The following is a 24,534-nucleotide window of genomic DNA, read 5'->3' as shown; positions in this document are numbered from 1 at the left end:
AGAAGTGGCTGATTTCATGCTGCAGCAAATTTTTACAAGATTTACCATGATACTGTGTCATACCAGAGAGCAAAGAAACTCTCTAACACTACTACGGTCACATCAAAATACTCGAAAGTCAACCTAAAGAGGCTCATAGAGAAGATGGAGATTTTTAGGATTAATAAGATAATAAACAAAGTAGTGTGAAACTCTTCATAAATGTTTAAAGTGTCTGTGATATAAAAATCAAGTTTATAAGATGTTACTCATAATTTTATTTTAAAAAATATTTATTTATTTATTTATTTATTTATTTATTTGAGGAAGAGAGAGAGAGAGATTGAGCGCACAGTTGGGAGGGGGAGAAGGAGAGGGAGAGGTTTCAAGCAGACTCCACACTGATTGCAGAACCCAATGCGGGGCTTGATTTCATGACCTGGAGATCATGACCTGAGCTGAAACCAGGGGTCAGCAATTAACCAGCTGAGTCACTCAGGTGCTTCTTACTCAAGCTTTTTTTAAAAAAGAAAGAATTATACATTTATTCTGCCTTTCCTTTACACCTCTGCCTCTGGGTAACCAGATAGCAATGAGGGAAATTTTTTAGAGAAGTATTTTAGCTAATAACTGCAGAATAAATAGTAAAATTATAGTATCACTATTTTCAAACCATAATGGATCTAGGCATTGATCATCAACTGTTTGTAATATCACAGAAAGACAAAAACCCAGACACTATATGCTTTTTAAAAGAAACACAATGCTATTCATGAAGTGGCCTTGCAAAACAAAACAAAACAAAATGAAAGAAAGAAAAAAGGAAAGAACACAACCTTTTTTTTTTTTTTTTTTCCGTTCAACCTTCTAGGTTCATATATTAACATTTAAGAAATTCAGAGGTTAGAAGATCTTTTATATTGAACACACCAGGAAAGTAATTTGCAAAATTCAGGCCAGGAAACTGTAGGATAAAAAACAAAAACTTTGCTTCTTCAACAAATAATCATAAAAACAAAGAGGTAGATTGGAAATCTATAAAAAAGGCACTTCAGACACATATTAAGCAATTCCTCTGTGAGGACCTCCTTCGGAACTTGATTCAAGTAAGTGGCAAAAATATTTTATAATATTGAGACTAATATAAATTCAAACAATAGATTTAATATTTAATGATATTAAAGAGCTATTAAAAATTAAATTTTAAGGGTTGCCTGGGTGGCTCAGTGGGTTAAGCCTCTGCCTTCAGCTCAGGTCATGATCTCAGAGTCCTGGGATTCAGCCCCGCATCTGGCTCTCTGCTTAGCAGGGAGCCTGCTTCCCCCTCTCTCTTTGCCTGCCTCTCTGCCTACTTGTGATCTCTCTCTCTTTGTGAAATATATAAATAAAATATTTTAAAAAATTAAATTTTAAGAATGATAATGCTTATACTTTTAAACAGTTTCTGTTTTAGAAATAAAACTGAAATGATATGGTGTTTGAGATTTGCTTCCAAGTAAATTGGAAGATGAAACTGGTTTGGGTGTACATGCAATGTGATTAGCCAAGGGTTAATAATTGTAGCTGGGTGAAGGGTAGATGGGAGTTCAATAACCTATTCTGTCTACTTTTGCATAGGTTTGCAATTTTCAATAATAAAAAGTTCAGAAGTATCTGCTGTTTAGTAAGTCCTATAATTGTGAAGATGTGAGAGTCTACATTTGAGGTCAACTAATTTAATATGTGTTTGATTATGTTTTTCTATTTTGCCTTAGTTCTTGACAATTAGAATTCCTCTTGTATACTCTTTGGATCTACTGGATCTGTCTTTATAGGCTTTGTGTTTTCTCTTATTATACTCTCCTCTTCATAATGGCTTTTTCTCTGATTAAATTTTTGAGATTTCACTTAACCCAACACAAAATTAAATTAGATTTTTCTTCAGTATCCAAACTTTTACTCATTACCTTTATTGCACTATTTTATTTACTATTGTATTTGCCATCCCCACAGCAACTGACTTTTTTCTCAATCTCATTAAGAATATTATTTCTATTAAATAATAATGGTAAAAATATTTTCATTAGATGCTATGTTTCATATAAATTTTCATACATTATACTTTAGATTATACATATTTAACAGACAAAAAACCTGGGGTTTATAAAACCTTAGTAACATCACAGAGATGTAGGCTGGATTTGGTTGAGCTCACTTAAGGGTCTGGGACTTGGATTTGGTTGGCAGACAGGGGTGAAATAACCTAGCTTCATTCTACTTTGTTCCATGTGTCTCTCCTCCTCTTGCTGGGACCTATGAGCCAGCCCACACGTGGTCATTTCATGGTAATGGAAAAAATGCAAGGGGACAAGCAAAAACATGCACGGTCTCTTAAGGCCTATTCTGGGAACTGACACATCATCAATTCTTACATCACATGCTTAAATTTAGAGTCAAGAGGCAAGGAAATTATCCCTCTCTTAGTGGGAGGAATCTCAAAGCTACAGAGCAAAATTCTCTGCATATGAAATGACAGATCCAGAACTCTGGACAAAAACCTGTGCCTTTCACCACAATCTGACAATGAAATTTATAAAATGTTTTTGCATTATCTTTCTTCCAAGGAAAGAGGCTCTCATTGATGCAAGTGACTGATCTGCTTGTTGGAATCTGTTAAATCTTTCACACACTTGTGATCTTTTTCCCTCTTTTCTCAAAAAGAAGAGTAGGGACATATAATTTTGTACAGTGTTTTGAACTGGGATGGTCTTTTAAATTTTGTACACGTGTTACTTTCCTTTTTTTTACATCAAGTAATTAGACATATTCCAACATATCTCATAGGATTTTAAGAATTAAATTGAACATCTGGAAATACATGGCACAAAGTAGTAACTTAATTTTCTCTTATTATGTCCCAAGAGTCCTTCTCTTCCAGCATATAAACATGAATGATGCTTTCTCAGTGTTCCTCATATTTTCATCAACACTACCTTCCATTCATGGTCCCTCTCATGCCTTTCCTTATTTTTCAGTCTGATTTGCCCAGGCTCCATGTCTTAACCACCTTGAAAAACTGAACTCTCAGGCGACACTAGTAATCCAATTTTAATAAATTCCCATGCATTCCTCAGACAGCTAACACGCCAGTAATTGCTTTTAGGCTCACCAATATCTTCCATACTGTCACGTCCAATGATCACATTTCTTTCCTCGTAGTACTCAAACCGTTAAAAGTATTTTACACAACTGATCACTTACTCCTTCTAGAAACACTCTTTTCTCTTGCCCCATGACTTCATACTCCTTGAAGTTTCACCTTTACCTCTCTGGCCATTTACTCTTACTCTCTTCTGCAATTTCTTCTCCTCTACCCGATCTCTAAATACATGAGTTCCCCAAGGCTCACACCTGGAATAATTTCTGATTTTTGTAATGTGTTTCATGCTTTCCAATGGCTTTAGGCAACTTCCAGATGCTGAAAATTCCCAAATTTATATCTGAGCCCAAATCTCTCCTTCAAAATCATGCTCTTCCCTGACATAACAAAGTACTTAAGCATGTCCACAGATAATTCTTGACTTCTGCTGCAGGCTCCAAACAATTCTGACAGCCGTCTCTTTGAGACGTAGCCTGAACTAACTATCCAAATCCCCTATTTCATTTCACTTTGTTTTATTGTATTAACAACAAGAAAAAAAAATCTGAAATAATCCTTTCCCCATTCATTTACAACTTGCTTAGTTTCTGTCTCTCTGGCTATTAGTATAAGCTTCATGAGAGCGGAAACCTTGCCTGTTTTGCTTGCTGCATTATCTTTAGTAGTGAGAATACTGCCAGACATATAGTAATAACTTAGTAAATATTTTTTGGATGAAATGATGAATGTTGTCTTACTTTGGTTGGCTTTCTGAACAACAAGTTGAAATATACTAAAAAGTCTATTAATTATTAACAATAATTACTCATTTATGCTGCTTTATGTTTTGCAAATATTTTCATCTAAAATGTCTTACTTAATGATCATCGCAACCCTGGGAATAGGGATTATTATTCTCATTATAAAAGTGAAGAATATTGTGACTGAAAGGGCTCACTCACACAGATGTGAAGCTGAATTTTGATTCTAGGTTTTCTGATTCTTAGTTCACTGATATTTCTATCACATTTACCACTTCTTCTTATGGCATCAATAAGCAAAGATAACTTTAAAAATGTATTATTTTAAAACATTTATAAAATACATATTTAATATTCAATATTCATTCATATAGATAGAAACCATGATATCAAAGGGTTTTTTTCTGTTGCTGTATTTTTTTAAACTTCCCCAAAATGAAGGATGTGTTTAGAGTACTATACTTGGTGACTTAAGGCATCATTTATCACCTGCAATTTTTTTTAATGATTCAAAGAGAAAAATATCATGATTCAATGTGACTGGATCTAAATAATGACAAAAATTATAGTCATACTAACCATTATAATATTAATGCCTTTGTATGATAATTCATATATTTTCAGTGTGCTTTTATAATACCTACCCTTTTGATTTTCCAGAGATTATAACATAAGATTCTCCAGCTAATCTAAACAAAAAAGAAGTTATTGGAAGGTTATTATAATCTTGAAACACAAAGAAATGGGAAAACATTCCATGCTCATGGATTGGAAGAACAGATATTGTTAAAATGTCTATACTAGCCAAAGTAATCTGCAAGTTCAAAGCAATCTTTATCAAAATAACATCAGCATTTTTATAGAGCTAGAACAAAGAATTCTAAAATTTGTATGGAACCAGAAAAGACCCCAAATAGACAAAGTAATGTTGAGAAAGAAAAGAGAAGTGGCAGACATCACAATTCTGGAGTTCAAGCTGTATTACAAGGTTGTAATCATCAAGACAGGATGGTACTGGCACAAAAACAGATACAAAGATCAAGGGAACAGAATAGAGAACCCAGAAATGGAACCACAACTATATAGTCAACTAATATTTGACAAAACAGGAAAGAATATCCAATGGAAAAAGACAGTCTCTTCAAGAAATGGTGTTGGGAAAATTGGAAAGCCACATGCAAAAGAATGAAACTGGACCACTTTCCTACATCATCACACAAAAATAGATTCAAAACGGATGAAAGACCTAAATGTGACACAGGACTCCATCAAAATCCTAGAGGTCACCACAGGCAGTAACCTCTTTCACCTTGACTGTAGCAACTTACTACTAGACATGTTGCCAGGAGCAAGAGAAACAAAAGAAAAAATGAACTATTAGGGCTTCTTCAAGACAAAAAGCTTCTGTGCAGCAAAGTAAACAATCAACAAAACTAAAAGGCAACTGACAGAATGGGAGAAGATATTTTCAAATGTCTTATGAGATAGAAGGTTAGTATCCAACATCTATAATGAACTTACCTAACTCCCCCTAAAACCAAATAATCCAGTTAATAAATGGGCAGAAAAGATGAATAAACATTTTTCCAAAGAAGACATCCAGATGGCTAACAGACGCATGAAAAGATGCTCAACATCACTCGTCGTCAGGGAAATACAAATCAAAACTATAACAAGATACATCTCACACCTGTTAGAATGGCTAAAATTAACAGCTTAGAAAACAAGAGATGTTGGGGAAGATGTAAAGAAAGGGGAATCCTCTTGCAGTGTTGGTGGGCATGTAAGGAATGCCAACTGGTGTTGCAGCCACTCTGGAAAGTAGTATGAAGTTTCCCCAAAAAGTTAAAAACAGGCCTAACCTACAATCCAGCAATTGTACTACTAGGTATTCACTCAAAGGATACAAAAATACAGATTTGAAGGAGTACATGCACCTGGATGTTTATAGCAGCGTTGTCAATAACAGCCAAACTATGGAAAGATCCCAAGTGTCCATCAAATGATGAATGGATAATGATATGGTATATAGATATATAGATAGATTCAGGTAGAAAGATATAGAAATATATAGAAAGATATAGATATTAGTCAGCCATCAAACAGGATAAAAGCTTGCCCTCTGTCATGACATGGATGGAACTAGAGGGTATTATGCTAAGTGAAATAAGTCAGAGAAAGACAAATACCATATGATTTCACTCATATGTTGAATTTAAGAAACAAAACCAAGGATCGTTGGGAAAGGGAACAAAAAATAAAATAAGATGAATATTGAGAAGGAGGCAAACCATAAGAGACATTGAACCCTAGGAAATAAACAGCGTGGCTGAAGGGGAGGTGGGGGTTGGTCTAAATGGGTGATGGGCATTGAGGAGGGCATTTGTTGTAATGAGCACTGGGTGTTTTATGTAAGTGATGAATCACTAAATTATACTACTGAAACAAACAAAAAAAAGAAGAAGAAGAAAAGGAAAAGAAAAAAGAAAAAATTCTTGCAACACAGTTTGAAGGTAGGAAGTCTAGTGCAGGAATTGTGTAGGAAACAAACCAGGCTATAACATAGAAAATTAAGCCATTACAATACCACCACCATTGATGAAATCTATTTCCAAATACAACCTTATTGACCAAGATTGGGGCATCCAAGTCACCTCTCTTGGGTCATGTGCTCTCCCTTGGCTAAGGGGAGTTATTAACACTAAAACAGACCCACAAGACCATATTTAGTAGAGAAGAATTAATTATTTGAGAGTGAATAGGAGGCTGATTAAAATTTTAAAAAAATATATATATATATATGCTGTATTAACAATGAAAAAAATTCTGCTATAGCCCACATCTTTGCTACACAATATCTGTATATCTGAACAGTCACATATACACTGCCAACAATATTCCTGTATGACAAAATTCATCAATTCTCTCAAAGAGACAATCGAAGTTCATCCAGATCCAAGTTCAGTTTCTGTCATTGTCCTTTTCCTCTTCTAGTTCCTTCATAATCCGATCTCAATATTTTATAGCCTAGAAACTAAAAGGAAAATTTAATCATCTTTTATAAAATAGTGGGATAAATGAAGGAAAAGAAGAGATTTTGATTTAAAATGGAGAGATGGGTATGTAACACATAAGGAAGAAAATAATGGTAAAGGTTAATTCCATAATTTCTGCTACTGGTCATGAAGCTTTTTCTTATTTCTTTCTTCTACAGATTCTCATGGCCTTTAGCTAGTATCCCAGCTGGTAGAAGTTATTTGTTTTATAATGCAATCCAAACTTCCATTCTGAGAGATTTCCGTGCTTGACAGTATTGTATATATAGGAATGTAATATTCTTACATTAACTGTTTCTTCTAGCCATACTAAAACAAGTTGATACCCCAAATAGTCTACCATCCATCTTCCTGTCCCCACCATATTGCGGAGACCCTAGTGCCCCTGTATAAGCAGGGCAAATAACCCTATTAATGCCATAATTTTGTTTTTTACAATTTTCTCAGTTCCATGACAAAGACAAAATTACTACATGGTAGTCTGGTAGTCCCAGTGCAATGAACGCATTGCTTTGTTCCCTGGTGGAAACATCTCTCAAATGGAAACAAAACTGAAACCTGAATGGCAAGAGTCATAGTGTCATAAAGTGAACATCAGTCCCCTCCACATATTTTTCTTGATTACTAAATCCATATTTTCTGACATTAGGGAATCACACTTTGTATAACATGTGCCAAGTGGAATCATAACTGAATATTTAATAGTTTATTAAACTATTTTATGACTCCAGTTAACTCTATGGACATGAGACTTCGCTTTATTTTTTTTAGTTTAGACCAAATACCTTGGTTAAACATAATGAAATAAAGAACATCATTACAGGGTATTGGGAATTTCATCAATATGCAGAGTCATGACATGAAGAGTAAACAAATGCAAATTCAGAACAATATCTATACCAGTGGATATAAACAGCAAGCAGTTCCAAGCATCATTAATGTGCTACCATAGTCACAGATGTACAAAATTATATTAAGACCCCAGGTTAGTGGCTGCTTTCTTGAAAACTGGACTCCCAGTAGTTATAATCACCACATTGGCCTTGGTGAAAAGTATGTGCTCTTGAGTGTAAGCATGGAGTCTATCCTGCCAACATGACTACTTTCTTTATAAGCTCATAGAACAAACATTAGAATGGCAGTAGTTAAATGGCTGGCTGAAAATCAGAGTGGACATCTTATCCATCTGATTTTTATGAATTTCCTTTATGATGGAGACTCAGATGAGCATTTGGGGACTTAATCTGAGAGATTCACCTAATTTTTTTTTTTTTTCTAGAATTTCTTATCACTGCTTCTCCAATTATACTCTTCCAATTTTCCAAACATGTGGCCAATCCATTAGTTATTGCCCATTAATTCATATAAATCTTCACTTTGTGCCATCATTCCTTCCAGGAAAAGTAGAGCACTGTAACACTGGCTGCATATAGAACAATTATACAATATTAGGCTGGTTATTTCTTGGAGAAGAGGGTTGTCAGGTAGCCGCAGGAATGGAGGGGTTGTGTTGGGCATTTGCTGAGCTTTTTTCTTTTCATTATGCAAATTCCTTTCTAATATTACCCCAGTAATCTTGAGAAACTATTTCCAATTGAACCTTTTTGGATAAATTAAAAAAAAAAAGAAACAAGAAAGATGTGAGAGTAGTCTTGCAACTTCATATCTTTTCAAGTTTGTCATGGTAAGAAGAGTACATGGGAACCAGATGGAGAAGCTCAAACCAAGAATAAAGAGTACGCATTTGACCCAAACACTTCCTGTACTTTATGAATAATCCTCAGTATAGTAACTGGCAGTTGGACCATATCTACTTTACAAAAATAACCTTAAAATACAAAAATCAGGAGAATGGAACTCTAAAATGTAAGGAATCCTGGGTTCCTGGATGCTCAGTTGGTTAAGTGACTGCCTTTGGCTCAGGTCATGATCCTGGAGTCCCAGGATTGATTCCCATATCAGGTTCCCCACTCAGTGGGGAGTCTGTTTTTCTCTCTCTGACCCTCCCACTTCTTGTGCTTTTTCTCTCTCTCAAGTAAATAAATAAAATCATAAATGAAATAAAATAAAATCTAAGGAATCCTGACAACCATATTCCAAAATAACTGCCTTTTCTACAGTGTGATGTTGATTCTCAACTATCCTTGTCCATTATTTTATCTATGGATAATATTTGATTCTTTTTTCTTTCAATTTATTTATTTGACAGAGAGAGAGAGAGAGAGAGAGAGATCACAAGTAGGCAGAGCAGCAGGTGGGTGGAGGGGAGAAGCAGACTCCCTGCTGAGCAGAGAGCCCAATGTGGGGCTTGATCCCAGGACCCTAAGATCATGACCTGAGCCGAAGGCAGAGGCTTAACCCACTGAGCCACTCAGGTGCCCCTTGATTCTTTATCATTGTATTTGCTTTTTCCAAAACTTGGAGACACTCCCATAGCTGGGGATAGTGGAAGTTGCCTACTTCTAATAATTTCTTATATTTCTGGAAATTTATGCATACATTTTTTGACATCAAAATGAATTATATTTCTAATTTGTTCTGAGAGCACTACCATGTTTCCATGATTTAGTAAGAACCAAAAACCAAAAGTGACCTTTTGGATTTTAGTTCCAATAGCCCGAGATAAAATTTTTTTTAGGAAAGTATGTGATTGAACTTCTATAAAATAGGCATTGCATTATGATCACCCATGGAAGTGTATTATTAAGTGTGCACAAAAGATGCAGCAGTTCTTAATGCTCCTGGGCATTCAGTCATTGGTTAAGAATGTATGTTGAAATATTCAAATTGTAGGTCAGATTAGTCTTAGAATCTAATGAGCAAATTTTTGTATCTATCATTTTTATATTTATCTTCATCTCTCAATTATAGATTATTACTTTCTTCTGACATTAAGCCATCAGCCTTAAAGTTAGATTTACATTCTAAAAATCTGTTCAATGACTGTCTTTATTATAAACTGCTGGGACTGCTAGAAAAGAATACATTTTCACCACTTTCCCCTTGAACATGTGATCTGTTTCTAGGAAGGTGAACCATTTTCTTTTCTTTTTTAAAAAATTTTATTTATTTATCTGACAGACAGAGATCACAAGTTGGCAGAAAGAGAGGGAGGGAGGGAAGCGGGCTCCCCACCGAGCAGAGAGCCCAATGTGGGCCTGGACCCCAGGACTCTGAGATCATGACCCGAGCTGAAGGCAGAGGCTTAACCCACTGAGCCACCCAGGTGCCCCAAAGTGAACCATTTTCTTCTTTGTTCTGAAATAGCTACATGCAATCAAAATGAGGAAAATTTTTATCTACAAAATGGTGACATTTCACTCCAAAAAAATTTCATCATCCACAAACAACTGATTTTGTACATGAAAGCTGAAAATTAAAGAATTTCAAATAGGCTCAAATTATTAAATGGTTAGACCTCAGATCTCTTTTTCTCTCTCCCCCTTTTCTGTATTAAGATTTAACTTTCATTCCTATAAAAGTAATTGAGGTTTGCAGTTTAAAAAACAAAGAAGAGAGGTGCCTGGGTGGATCACTTGGTGAAGCTTTGGACTCTTGGTTTTATCTCAGGTCATGATCTCGGGGTTGTGAGATGGAGCCCCGTGTCAGGCTCCGTGTTCAGCGGAGAGTCTACTTGAGGTGGGGAGTCTGCTTGGGATTCTTTCTCTCTCTCTTTCTGCCCCTCTCCATTCTAGTAAATAGATAAATCTTTAAAATTAAAAAATAAATAAAAAGGAAAACAAATACACTAAACAAAATGATAAATTGCTGTCTCCTGCCTTCTGTCTCCCCACTCCTGAGTCTCCTCACCAACTGATTTCCACTCAGAAGTAACCACTTTCATTATTTTTAGCTTTTTTTAAGTGTATTTACATCCATGTTTCAAAATAACATGACCATACTGCTATGAATTATTTAATCCTCGCATGGAAAAGAAATATTAGTTGTCTTATGTGCCATTAAGCATATTTGAGTGCACACATGCACACACACACTCAAACACTCTTCCCTCATCCTCAACCTCCAATTGTGGTTATGGTTATATCACCTTTTTGGGTTAAATTAGTATTCACTGTTATTAGACCAGGTAGATATTGCTCACAGGTAACCTGCTAAGTTTGCTACTGATCCATTTTCTTTCTTTCTTTCTTTTCTTTCTTTCTTTCTTTCCTTCTTTCTTTCTTTCTTTCTTTCTTTCTTTCTTTCTTTCTTTCTTTCTTTCTTTCTTTCTTTCAAGATTTTATTTATTTATTTGTCGGACAGAGAGAGAGCTCGAGAGAGAGAGAGAAGAGGCAGATAGAGTAGCAGGCAGAGGCAGAGGGAGAAGCAGGCTCTCTGCTGAGCAAAGAGCCCAATGTGGGACTCCATCCTAGGATGCTGGGATCGTGACCCGAGCTGAAGGAAGCAGCTTAACCAACTGAGCCACCCAGGTGTCCCTCCATTTTCTTTCTTGTATAAATTTTGCTTCCCTGCAGATATGCTTGCCATATATTTTGTACTTGCTTTAAAATCTATGTTTACCTACAATTTATCCCAATTGCTCCAACTTCCTCTAAACACATTTACCCAATGTTTTAGCAACATTATCTATTCATTGGACTATCCCTACTAAATCTTTTATCCATCTACTTGAAATTGCATTATTTGATCTACAGATTTTATCCTAAAATTTCCTCTAATCAATTTCCTTGCAAATCCCCTTTATCTTTTTTAGCAGCACTCTGAGAAATGGTGTTTGGGAGGTAAAAGAGTCAAGATTTTACAGGTCTGACAAACACTGTTATTCTACATCCATGATTGATTTTTAGTGTGGCTGGGTTGCATTATCAGTTATAAATCATATTTTCTCATAATTTTGAAAATATTATTCATTTGTCTTCTAGGTTTCCAGGTGTTGGAAAACTTTCTTCTATAAAGAACCAGATATTACATTTTTAGCCTTTGCAGTCTGTGTGATATTTATTGCAACTATTCATCTCTGCTGTGGTAGCTCAAAAGTAGCCATAGAATATTTGTAAACAAATGGGCATGACAGTGCTTTAATAAAACTTTATTTACACAACCAGGACACAACTTGTTAGTTCTCATTCTAGATTCCAATGTTACTTAAAGCCATTATGATTTCTAATCATTTACATGTCACTTTTTGTGTGTGTGTGTCTTTTTAGAAACTTGGAGTTTTAAAGATTCTTTGGTTTGGACTTGAAATTTGAAATACCCAGATGATATATTTTGTTAGGTGCTTGAAATTTCTTGATGAAACCTTAAATGGGTTTTCAAACTGGAGGCTCTGAAGAAGATTCGTATATTTTGATCATTTCCACCCATCTCCTTTCTTTGCTCTCTCCTTCTGGAATTAGTGGAATATCAGACCTCCTGAATTTATCCTTTTTAACTTGTCTGAATTATTTTCATTGTACTTCCTAGAAAATATTTTAAAATTTATCTCCTAACTCTTCTGTTTGACTTTTAATTTATGTTACTTTTTCTTTTTTTAATTTCTAGGAGCTCTTTTTAAGTTATCTGACTGCTTTTTATTTTATAGTCCCTCGTTCATATTTCATGTGTACAAACTACCAGGGTTTTAATTAAGGTAGGATTGTGTGTGTGTGTGTGTGTGTGTGTGTGTGTGTGTGTGACAGAGAGAGAGAAAGAGAGAGAGAGAGAAGAGAGTGCTGTTTCAGGCTTCTATAAAAGAATGCCGAAAACTAGGTGGTTTATAATTCTAGAGATTGGGAAGTCTGAGATCAAGCTGCCATAAGATCCACTGTCTGGTGAGAACCCACTTCCTGGTTCATAGATGGCTATCTTCTCACTGGATCCTCACATAATGTAAGCTTTCCGAGGTCTCTTTTATAAGGGCACTAATCCGACTCCTGAGAGATCCACCCTCACAACATAACTGCCTCCCCAAATCCCACCTCTAAATATCATCCCATTGGAGATTAGGTTACAACATACGAGTTTGAGAGGAACACAAAGATTCAGGTTATAGCAGTGTGTGTGTTTGTGTGTGTGTGTATGTAGTGTGCTCACACATGTGCACATGGGTTCTTCTGCCCCTGTTGTCTCCGCTTCTTCTGACTTTATCCTCCCCTTCTCATCTTTCCCTTCCCCTCCCCCTACTCTACTTTCTTTCTCTGTTACAAAGCTTTCCTTGAAAGTTAAGTGATTTTTGCCTATCTCTTCACATTAAAAAATGATGCACTAAAATGATCATTGGAAGCTCGGTATACATGATTATCTTGACAATTGCTGGGCTTTAATATAGCATGATCAAATTAAAATGCAGCAATTTCATTGACAGCCCCCAATTCAGTATATAAGACTTTTTCTTAGGCTAGTCATTTTCCCCAGAAAGGACTTTTCCAACCTCTTGCCTAGGGAAATGATCCAACTGAGAATATTCTTAAGAACCAAGCAGGGAAAGAAAGTCACAAGGCTCTCACAGTTCAGCATGTAGCTTTCCCGGTAATTCCTGCAGTTGTAGTGTGGCCCATCACAGCGTGCCCTGGGTGTGGTCAGTATTCCTCAATTCAGGACTTGTCTCACTCAGTATCCATAGTGAGAAAACTTTACCCCAGGCTTCATGGGTTGGAGAAAGTCAGTCATGTGCAATCAGGAAGGAAATCTAATGGTCTGATGCTTTCAAGACTTTGATCAGTTCTTCCTTTTTTTTTCAGTCCAATCCTATATCCAGTCCTGAGGTACCTGATACCATCAGCTCTTCAGCATTTCTAAGCATCCATAGGACACAATGGTTAGTTCTTCCTGACTCTGCCACTAGCAAGATTCCTATAGTTTGATATGTCAGTTACCATTCATCCACCAGCTTCCCAGAATTTACAAATTTTGTTTATGTTTGAGTCTACTGCAGTTTTCTTTTTTATTCTTTTTTTTCTTCTTCTTGTGTGTGTGTTTTTTTTTTTTTTCCCTAAATCTTTTTTATTCCTTAGGTGTCATTTTAGTAGGATTTCAGGGAGGTCCAGACATAAATTGACATGTTTACTCTAACATGTTCCATGTGATTGTATTCCCAATCTTAAGAAATTCATACCTACACCAGCTATTTAAACATTCCAAAGAAAGTTCTGGCCCCACAGAGTTGCCCTGAATTAGAAAAAGAGGACTGGGTTTTTATTCATGAGCAGTGCCCAGTCAGTGGATGCCAGATACCCTGGGGAGGGGACATATTCTTGAGCAAGACAGCTGAGGGCAATTCCAGGACAGGGCTTGGAGCTGAAGCCTGCTAACTTAGATAATGGAGACCTGGGCAGTACAGAGGTATCTGCTACATGCACCTTTTAGCAAACTTACATTTGACTATTTGTACCAATAAATAAAGTTGAAAAAAAAAAAAAGAGGATCAAGTGATTTATTTAGCTAAGAGAACTGATAACTTCTTTTGAGACAGGCAAGACTATAAACTCTTTAATTGTAGAGACTATATATAATTCATCTCTTTGTCTGTAGCATATAGGCTTCCACTTGGTTCATAGTTAATTTACACTTAATATAATTAGTTGCCATTAGCAAATAGTTTTTTTTTTTTTAAAGATTATTTATTTATTTATTTGACAGACAGAGGCCACAAGTAGGCAGAGAGGCAGGCAGAGACAGAGAGAGAGGGAAGCAGGCTCCCTGCTGAGCCCTCTGCCTGCTGCTCTGTCTACTTGTGTTCTGTATCTCTCTGTCCAATAAATAAATAAAAATCTTTAAAAAAACCTTATACCTAACATTGACATTATCTTTTATAAAAAATAAAACATTTTTTCCTGAACAAAAAATTCAGTATATGTGACAGTCAATTAAAAGGAGATTGTAACAAATAGACAAGTTTGATCCATGAGACACATTGAACATTGAAATGGAAAGGTCACAAAATGTCATCATTGTCACAAGTAAGAGACAGGATAGAAGAGATACCATGCTATCTCTGACGCCCACAACCATATCGATTTATTCCTTGACAAAAATTAAGTCAGTTTATTTAGGGAAGTAATCTAATTGTTAAGAATGTCACAGGGATACTTTCAAGTCCATAAAAGGAGTATCTTTTCACCTTCAATAAAAGTTGGGAATGGAAAAGAGTTGGGATTAATGATACTAAAAACAAAAGTGATATTTAGAATGCAGGAATAGATTCCCTAAGCCATTATTACATAGAGAAATGGCACTGCAGCAAAGGTAACTCGGCTTTCAACCATCTGCCCTCTATTGGCCAGTTTACTACCTCTGGATGCTGAAGAGCCCCAGATCCCCCTAGGCTTGTCCAACTCATCTACATAGGCAAGTTGACCCAGACTCAATGGTCTCATGTTAAACTAGCAAATAGCTGGAAGAAAATGAATCCCTTTCAACATATACAGTTCAGAGTCATATTTTCTCATGGTGATGGCTTGGAGAGAGTGCTGCTTCCCAATTTTGTGCTAGATGCTTAATGTTATGCTGCATCAGTCAAATCACATTATATCAGGTTACAGAGCAGGTCAGCACAAATGGTCGTGTTCAAAGAAGTCTCTGTCTTCCTGCCAAGTCGTTTGGCACTGTTCAAGTTGTCATCAATTTGAATTACTTGTAGATCATTTCAGGAGATATTAAGATAATTATTGGCTGTTCTCATAAGAGTAGGAAGCCAGCAAAGCACTCACTGAACTTCTTATTCATCTATAAATTGTGGAACAGACACTTTATATCTTAAAACAATATAATTCATGTCATGTTAACGTATGCACCATTTCAGTTTATATTCTATTATCCCACTCTTAAATTATATAATATATTTAGGTAATTTATCCATTGATATTAGAATGCATGCAGCCTTGTTGTATTTAAGATAATTTCTTGTAGCGTCTTGCTGAATTTTTCCACATATTTCCACATATAGTTACTAGAGGATATATGGCACCTTAGTCAAGTTGCATTCCAGAAACAATTGAAAATTGGGTTTCAAAATTTACCTCTTTAGAAGAAGTATGTGTATAACAACAACTGATACTACAGAAATACTCTCCTTTTATAGTGAACTACATTCCAAGAGTTTGTTCAAAGGTTGGTTGCCTAAAATGATATTTCACACAGAAACAATACAATTATGAATCCCACAATCTGGTTATGGTTCAATAATGCATTAATAATACCTTATTTACAATGTTGATGCTGTGAAGAAAGCCATTCTAGCCTAGAGGAAGCTTTAAGACCTCATCTTCTGGCATGATGTTCTAGCAGGGAAAACATTCAATCTCTATACTTTTTTTTTTTTTAAGATTTTATTTATTTATTTGACAGAGAGAGATCACAAGTAGGCAGAGAAGCAGGCAGAGAGAGAGGAGGAAGCAGGCTCCCCACTGAGCAGAGAGCTGGATGTGGGGCTTGATCCCAGGACCCTGAGATCATGACCTGACCTGAAGGCAGAGGCTTTAACCCACTGAGCCACCCAGGTGCCCCTCAATCTCTATACCTTTTTAATTGACTTTTCCAGGTACCAGCAGTAGGAGTGTGAGTAAAGAATCTCAATTATTGGGGTGCCTCTCTCTCTGCCTGCCTCTCTGCCTACTTGTGATCTCTCTCTGTCAAATAAATAAATAAAATCTTAAAAAAAAAATCTCAATTATCCCCAGAAAATCAAGGTAATGAGAAACAGAATGGAGACTAGCTCCTGGTGAAGGTGATTCATATCCCTAAGTCAGTAACTTTTACATGAAAAATGGAACTAGTTACTTCCTCTCTCAACCTCAACAATTATTCCACAGTTTCCTGCTCTACTCCTTTGAACTTCATCTTTCTGTCTCTTCTCTTCTGATTACTTATTCTAGTTTATCAAAGAAAAGTAGTTAAAAGTACAGATGAAAGACTGGGCTCAAAATAGGACTCCACATTGGAAGACAATTCTGCATGGGTTTCTATCTGCACCATCTCTCTCCAACTAAGGCAGTGACAGCCTGTATTTGGGAATATTTTTCAAAACTTTGTGTATAGTGAACAACCTTGGAAAACAGAAATAGTCCACGTGTTTCTGAGCAGAGAACATATTTATTTGCTGTCCACTATATTTGCTGTCTCCATCCAGGGCAAATGTTGAACAAATTTGCATGCAACCTACTAAAACCACCTGAATCTATGTCCACATTACATTCCAGGGATTTGAGGGGCAACAGTAACCTACAGGAACATGAACCCATGCTGCCTGTTCTGTCCTTTGTCTTTGACCCAGGAGTTTCACGTCTTTACCAGCATCCATGAAAATAAAAAGCTAACGTGTTATCTTATAAGTAGGGTAGGGGCACCTGGGGGGCTCAATAGGTTAAGCCTCTGTCTTTGGCTCAGGTCATGATCCCCCAGGGTCCTTGGATCTAGCCCCATATCGGGCTCTCTGCTCAGCGGGGAGCCTGCTTCCCCCTCTCTATCTGTGTGCCTCTCTGTCTACTTGTGACTTCTCTCTCTGTTTAATAAATAAATAAAATCTTAAAAAAAAAAAAAAAAAGTAGGGTCAATTTCAGACCTGACACTCTGACACTTAAAAAGCATGTAACCTTAGAAATAAACTTTCAGTTTTCACATGGAAAGGATGAGGTTAATGGTAGTCTTTACCTCACAGGATTCTTAGATTCTTAAATAAGAAAATGTGCAAGAAATACAGGGCACCTGGGTGGCTCAGTTGGTAAGTGTCTGCCTTTGGCTCAGGTCATGATCCTGGTGTCCTGGAATCAAGCTCCATATTGGGCTCCCTGCCACTGGGGAGCCTGCTTCTCCCTCTCCCTTTGCCTCCTCCATTCCCACTCATGTGTTCTCTCTCTACTTTCTCTCTCTCTCAAAAAAATACATAATCTTTAAAAAAAGAAAAAGAAAAGAAAATGTACAAGAAACATTTAGCACAGTTCCTGGAACTGTAAATGCTGAAAGGCAAGTTAACTGTTGTTGATTTGTGTGTGTGTGTGTGTGTGTGTTTTAAAACATTTTTGGCTTAAAAGTATTTTGTTCCTCTTTTATGTGCAATTCATCTTTTTGGAAGTACATATTTATCTTTTCCTTTGTTTTAACCATGTGAGTCTTTGTATGGAGGTGGAAGGTAAAAGCATTCAATAAAAGACAATAGAACCTAAGAAGCGTATACCTACGTGCCACCCAGAGATCTGCAGAGGCGAGAAACAGAGCTTACTGTTTTTGCTCTCATAGCTCACACAGCTTTGGGTTTAGCTCTGGATATGAATACAGAGAAGGTGTTGTCGAATAGAAAAAAGATCTCAAACGAATGAAGTGAGAGCACGTTTCTACGGGTGCCCAGGCACTGGCAGTCTCTCCTTACTCCCCCTGGTGATGTAACGTTCAGCTAGTTGAAAATTACTGTGCTAGTCAAAAGGATTCGTCTTTTTTTCTTCTAAGATGGCAGTTGAATCTTGAGTGGACATTCCTGGAGAACTTTAAACAATACTCTCAGATACCTATGCCCACCCCAAAAGTTCTGATTTAATTAGATTAAGCGACAGGATATTAAAAACCTCAGGTGATTTCAATCTATAGCCAATGTTCTAAGCAAAAGTTGTATCTAGAAGCTAGACTTCTCCTTCTGAATATTCCAAGGAGGTACAGCAAGAGGTGTAATAAAATTGTGAACTATTGAAGGGATGAACCCAGCTTTTCTCATACTTCAAAATTTTTAATGTCCAAAATCAAGTGAAAGACTCTCCAAATCCTCAGTCCTAATCAACTGGCTTTGCTTTCAGTGTGGTCAAATGGTGCTGCAATTCTTTCCCAACACAAAAACTAAATGGTGGCATACTGTAAAATAAGCATTGTATATTTCTGTGCTGATGATTCAAACAATTTCCATAGCCAAGTGTGCTACAGACATTAGTCAGATGAGTTGTATAGACAAGTCTGTAGTCGATCCTCATGATCTGGGAAGGTTGTGTTGTTCCTGAATGAAAGCATCTTTGTTTTTTACATCAGCTCGTCTCACTCATATGTTTGTAAAATGTAATACTATCCAGGGCAGGAAACTCAAAACAAGATTGTTACTGAATTATCTGCAAAATAAACAGTTTCATCTAAAACACTCCGTTTCAGACCACCCATAGACAAGACTTTTACAGGGATCCTTCAAGTAAAACATGGTTGTTTAAACTATAAAAATGTAGTTTAAAAGCAAATTCTGTTTGAAAATGAGGAACCCATGAAAACAATGCAGAATAAAGCATTATTTAAAAATGTGATTGAACGGCCTCACAATTCTCCTCCCCAAAATCAAATATTTTGATCAATACAAGTGAATCAATATTTCATTTTATTCCTTACTGATAACATTAAAAGGGATAGGGAATTAACTTCTGAACAGTTTAGGCATTTATACAGTGGGACACTTTATTGATATTGTTTCACTCTCAGGCACCCAATAGCCATATTAGGTATTGTTCTTACGGAGGCTCACGGAGGTTAAATTGCCTGGAGTAAGGCAGTGATGGTAAGAGTGGATTTCATCAGCCTCATGTAAAAATTTCGCTCTTTCCCATTACATTATTTGGCATAAACAGTGAACTCAGCCACAAAGGTGTTATGCACTGGGTGGTAGCCCCTCCCCATTCGCATGCTGAAGCCCCGAGTTCCAAGTGACAGTATTTGGAGATAGGGCCTTTAAGGAGGTAATTCAAGTTAAATTTGGTTATAAGGGTGGAGCCCCAATCTCAACGGACTGATGTCCTTTTAGGAAGAAGAAACACCAGAGACATCTTTCTCTCTCTTATCCTCTGTGAGTGGACAGAGAAGAGGCTATAAGAAGACACAGGAAGAAGGTAGCCATCTACAAGCCAGGAAGAGGTCCCTCACCTCTATCTTGCACTTCCAGCCTCCAGAATTTTAAAAAAGTAAATTTCTAAATTTCTAAAATGTAAGCCACCTGGTATATATTTTGTTTTGGTTGTAAGAGCAGACTAATACAGAAGGAAATGGTTCTCTAATTCATTTATAATCCCACTCTGCACATCAGACTCATGAACTGTTGACCAGTGAAGAAATCCCTGGACCAGATGGGGGAAAATCTCATACCTTCTCCTAAGTGAAACTGGACATGCCAAAAATCCTCTGAGCCCCAGCTTTCTTACTTGTAAAGTGGAGATTCTACTATCTGCACAGATCCCTTCCAAATTATTGTGAAGATGGAAGTAAGAATGCTTTACAAATTGTAAAGAACTAAACAAGCATAAAGGAATAGCATTAGTAAAATTCTAAGTACATGTGCTATATACCCAGAAAATACTGACTTCCTCCAAACAGATGAGGAAAATATTTATAGTATCAGGGCATTGAGTAGAGTTACACTGAGAATACATTTCAAATGGCCTGTTCTGACATACAAAATTAAAATTTCTCTGTCAAGTGCTTACTCCCTAGATAGAACCCAGGAGATGGCTTAAGATTCCCCAATTAAGTGGCTGTAGGTGCGCAGATTTACAATCCCTCATTATATGCCACTAGCTTTTACATTCCCTTACTAGTTTTTCCAAGGGTTTTCTCTTCTACCTGCAGCATATTTTAGGGGTTTTAGGAATCAAAAGGTCTGCGTCCTTATCCCAGAAAAACTACATTCTAACTATGGATACTGGCATGTTTAACCTTTGTGAACACAGCTTCTTTATCCAGAAAATGAACATGTTGGGCTATGGCTTGGGTTGCCAGATAAAATATAAGCTGCCCAGTTAAATTTGAATTTCAGATTAACAAAAAAATATTTTTTAAGATTTATTTATTTGAGACAGAGAGAGAGTGGGGCAGGGAGGGGCACAGAGAGAGGGAGGGAGAGACTTAAGCAGACTCCATACTGAGCACTGAGCCCACCATGGGGCTCAATCTCACAACCCTGTGAGCTGAAATCAAGGTAGATGCTCTACCCACTGAGCCACCTGGGTACACCAATTTAAGAAAAAAAAAATAGTAGAAGTATATTCTATATTTTTATTTATTACATTTGACAACCCTGACTGAGTAACTTCTCAGGTCCTACATTCCCAGCATGATATTAGTTCAGAACATAGAAAATAATTATAACAATAGCTGCTTTATTTGGGATTTACTCTATACCAGGCACTATTCTCAGGGCTCTGACATATATAGTCTAATTCAAACTTCAACAATGCTCTATTGCTCTATATGGTAGTATGAAGGTCAGAGCCCAATCCACAAGGCTACCCTCACTGCCAACAATAATTCAAAGTTCAGAGGTCCTCAAGACAGCCCTTAGTTTCAATAACTCACTGGAAGGACTGAAAGCTATCACAGTCACAGTTAGAGTTTCCTATAAGCTAAAGAATGCAAATTACAATCAGCCAGGGGAAGAGGCACATAGAGCAGAGTCAGGAAGGTTACTGCACCCATTGCACTTCTAGCTGTCCACTCCCTACAGAGCCACGGCCAGTGTTAACTCCACCTGGCAATGGTGTATGACAGTATGCACAGAGCTTTGTCAACCAGGAAAGTTTACCTAAGTTCTGGTGTCTTTATTTGGGCTACATCAATTGCCACATAGCTGACATTAGTCTCCAGTCTCTTTATAGAGCAAGCTAATACTATAGGACCCAAAGTCACTACCATAAATCACATTTTAGACTTTCTGACATGGCTCAAAACCCTCAGGTAAATGAAGACACTCATTAGACAGGACATTCCAAGGACCTAGAGATAACCTCTACCAGTCAAGGGCAAAGGTCAGACCTCTCTTTGGGCAAGGTTAAATTCTAGTCTAGAATTAGGAATTCTTATGTATTTGGCAACATCCTTACTAAAACCCAATAGTTATCACTTACATGTATCTTGCTACCAAAAGAGTAGAGAAAACTGAGGACCACAGAAGATATAGGGAGTTGGAGTCACATAGCAAGTCAGTGGTTATGCCATCTTCTCTATAAACTAGAGGGGTGGGGACAGGGGAGAGGAAAGGAGGGAGACAGAGAGAGAGAGAGAGAGAGAGAGAAACTGCTCCAGATGACAGAAGATCAACCAAAAGTTAACGATGGAAAGCACTCAGCTGGCATCCAAACACCAAGTAACTAAAAGTTTAATAGCTTAGGGAAGATTTTCTGAAACCAAATGGGGCCTTTTTTTTTTTTGCTATTGTTTACATTTTACATTTTTCTTTAGACAACACATCTATCAAATGGTCTCCAAAAAGAGCATTTTGTTTTTGGAGTGGATTTTTGTATTATTACTTTGTTCTTATTGGGTGATATGGTAAAAGAGTGGAAGGAGTAGGAATAGGGGTTGGAATAATACAAAGGTTTTTTGTGTTTTTGTTTGTTTGTTTTTGTTTTTTTCTCCCTTCTAGCTTTGAAATAGCCTAACAACATCATACCACTACCTATGTAGTCGTTCAACTGCCAGTACACCAAGAACACCAATTAATTAGGTTCAGACATGACCAATCAGTACAAATGCTGGCCATAGGTCATGGATTTGGAAAAATAAGATATGAAACACTGGCTGAATGTCATTGTTTTGTAATTCCTGAGTCCTCATATTCATTGAGCATTATTATGGACTGAATGTTTGTGTTTTTCCTCCCCTGAATCTACACATTGAAATCTTAACCCCCCCAATGTGATGGTGTTTAGAGGTAGAGTCTTTGAGAGGTAATTAGGTCATGACAGTAGAGCTTTCATTAATAGGATTTGTGTCCTCATAAAAAGAGACACCAGAGAACTCCCTTGCCGTTTCTGCCATATGAGGGCACATCAAAAATATGGCCAACTATAAATCAGAAAACAGGCTCTTGCCAAGTTTTCCTGTACCTTGACCTTGGACTTCCTAGCCTCCAGAAACATGAGAAATAAGAATATGTTGTTTCAGCCACCCAGTCAATGGCATTTTTCTGGTAGGAATGTAAACAGACTAATCAAGCACTTAGTTTGAATGGGCCACTATTTTACAAACACACTATAGAACTTAGTCCTCCCAATATCCCATTTTATGGATAAAAAAACTGACATCTCAAGAGGTTAAATAACTGCCCAATATTTCACAGCTAGTAACTGGTGAAGTTTGAATTTGCACCCAGTTTCTGCAACTTCTGAATCCATAATACTAAGCACAAAAAATTACCTCATTATATGGTGAAATAATAAGATATATTGGCTATTGATAGGACATAACTGATTGTATGGTTTGGCTTGGTTTGTTATGGTTTGCTTGGACTTAGTTTGGTTTTCAGCCAACAGTAAAAAAAAAAAATCGGGATCAATATTTTAGTTTAAACCACTTTATCTGTCTGCCTCAAAGCAAAGATGTTTCAGCACATTTAACTTATCAACAAAAATTCCATAGATAACATTTCACATAATAAAAAGTTAAAATATTTAAACAAATTATAATTAGCACTTATAAAGTACTTCTCATCTTCAAAGAATTTACCAGCATTCAACCTATTAATTTTCTCAGGCATTAACAATTATTCTCACAGGGGACTGATGAGTAAACTCCAGAATGAAGAAGATGGGCATGGGAGAGCTGTGCCTTGTGGGAGCAACCCTCCTCAAATCACAATAGATCTTTGTGCACCTGGTTCTCTGCAAAGGTTGTACAGCGTGGAAATGCCACATTGGCCTTCCTTCCTGCACCACGTCCAGCTGGACTGAGACTCCTGAGGAGGGAGACAGCTGGTTAAAGCTGCACTTTCCCTACAGATGGTGGGGACATTCAGTGCTCAGCTCCATAATCATTCCAACATGTGGATGAATAGGGAGGATAAACTCCATTGAAATAAAAAGTATTACTGCAAGGCAGGACTTAACTTTGAAACTAAATATGGAAACAGTTTAAAGAATTGCTACATTAAAAACAACTCAAGTATGCAGAAGTTAGTTATTTGGTAGAAGACCAAATCAGCATTCTTTTGGTTATACTTAATATCCACCCATGCCTGGTATTACTTGCCTATGCTGCTTCAGCATATTATAGGAAAAAAAAAAAAAAAAGTGCTAAGAGTCAGCAGAAGATCAAAGAAAATAACATGGAGATGAGGGCATGTTATTAATTACACTGTGGTAACAATCCTGTAAACATGTTGATAAAAATCTAAGCCAAGTGTTGAATGAATCTGAAAGACTTTATTTTCCCAGTGTTGGCTTAGATAACAGTTTACCTGCAATCCAAGGATAATAAGATCAGAATATTTATGCATCATCCTCTGTGTGGGTCAGATATCTGGGTCTCTAAATTAGGCAGTGGGGAATCAAATAAATAGCAACTGAAAGTAAAATATTACAAAAAAAAAAAAAAGACATATTCAAGGGTCATTAGCAATAGCTCATCTGACACCCATGTTTGGATCTATGGTTATTAATAAACCGAGTTGTAGTGGACATCTAAAATCCGAAGTTCACAAATCACAGACATGTCAGTTCTCACAGACACATTAAGTTCACACATAAAATCTCCTGGTGAGATTGTTCATCATAATCTGGTCTCCAAAACCTAAGAATTGCCATCAAAGAGTAACTAGTCTGAGTTGTTTGGTAATATCAACGTTCATTCCAGAGAACATCTGTTAGCTATGGTATTTCTATGGCTTCTGAAGGAATCTAGACTATTCCTTTTCAACACAAACGAAGTCAGACTAACGTCTTATGAAGCAAGT

At 36.7% G+C, this 24,534-nt stretch overlaps 1 long non-coding RNA gene across 2 annotated transcripts in view; it reads right to left on the bottom strand.

Annotated features, from left to right (window-relative positions):
- Positions 1-24,534, bottom strand: part of LOC309846966 — an 85,428-nt gene that overhangs the window by 25,118 nt on the left and 35,776 nt on the right. Inside the window, exon 2 of one of the 2 annotated variants that reach the window (XR_014302221.1) lies at positions 4,503-4,547. The exons of the other annotated variant lie outside the window; for it this stretch is intronic. This is a non-coding gene — a long non-coding RNA (uncharacterized lncRNA). The remainder of the gene's footprint in view (positions 1-4,502; positions 4,548-24,534) is intronic. 2 annotated transcript variants of the gene reach the window in all.

This window comes from Mustela nivalis, assembly GCF_964662115.1.
Source record: "Mustela nivalis genome assembly, chromosome: 1".
In the NCBI taxonomy this organism is placed as follows: domain Eukaryota; kingdom Metazoa; phylum Chordata; class Mammalia; order Carnivora; family Mustelidae; genus Mustela; species Mustela nivalis.
This window is presented reverse-complemented; position numbering and strand designations above follow the sequence as displayed.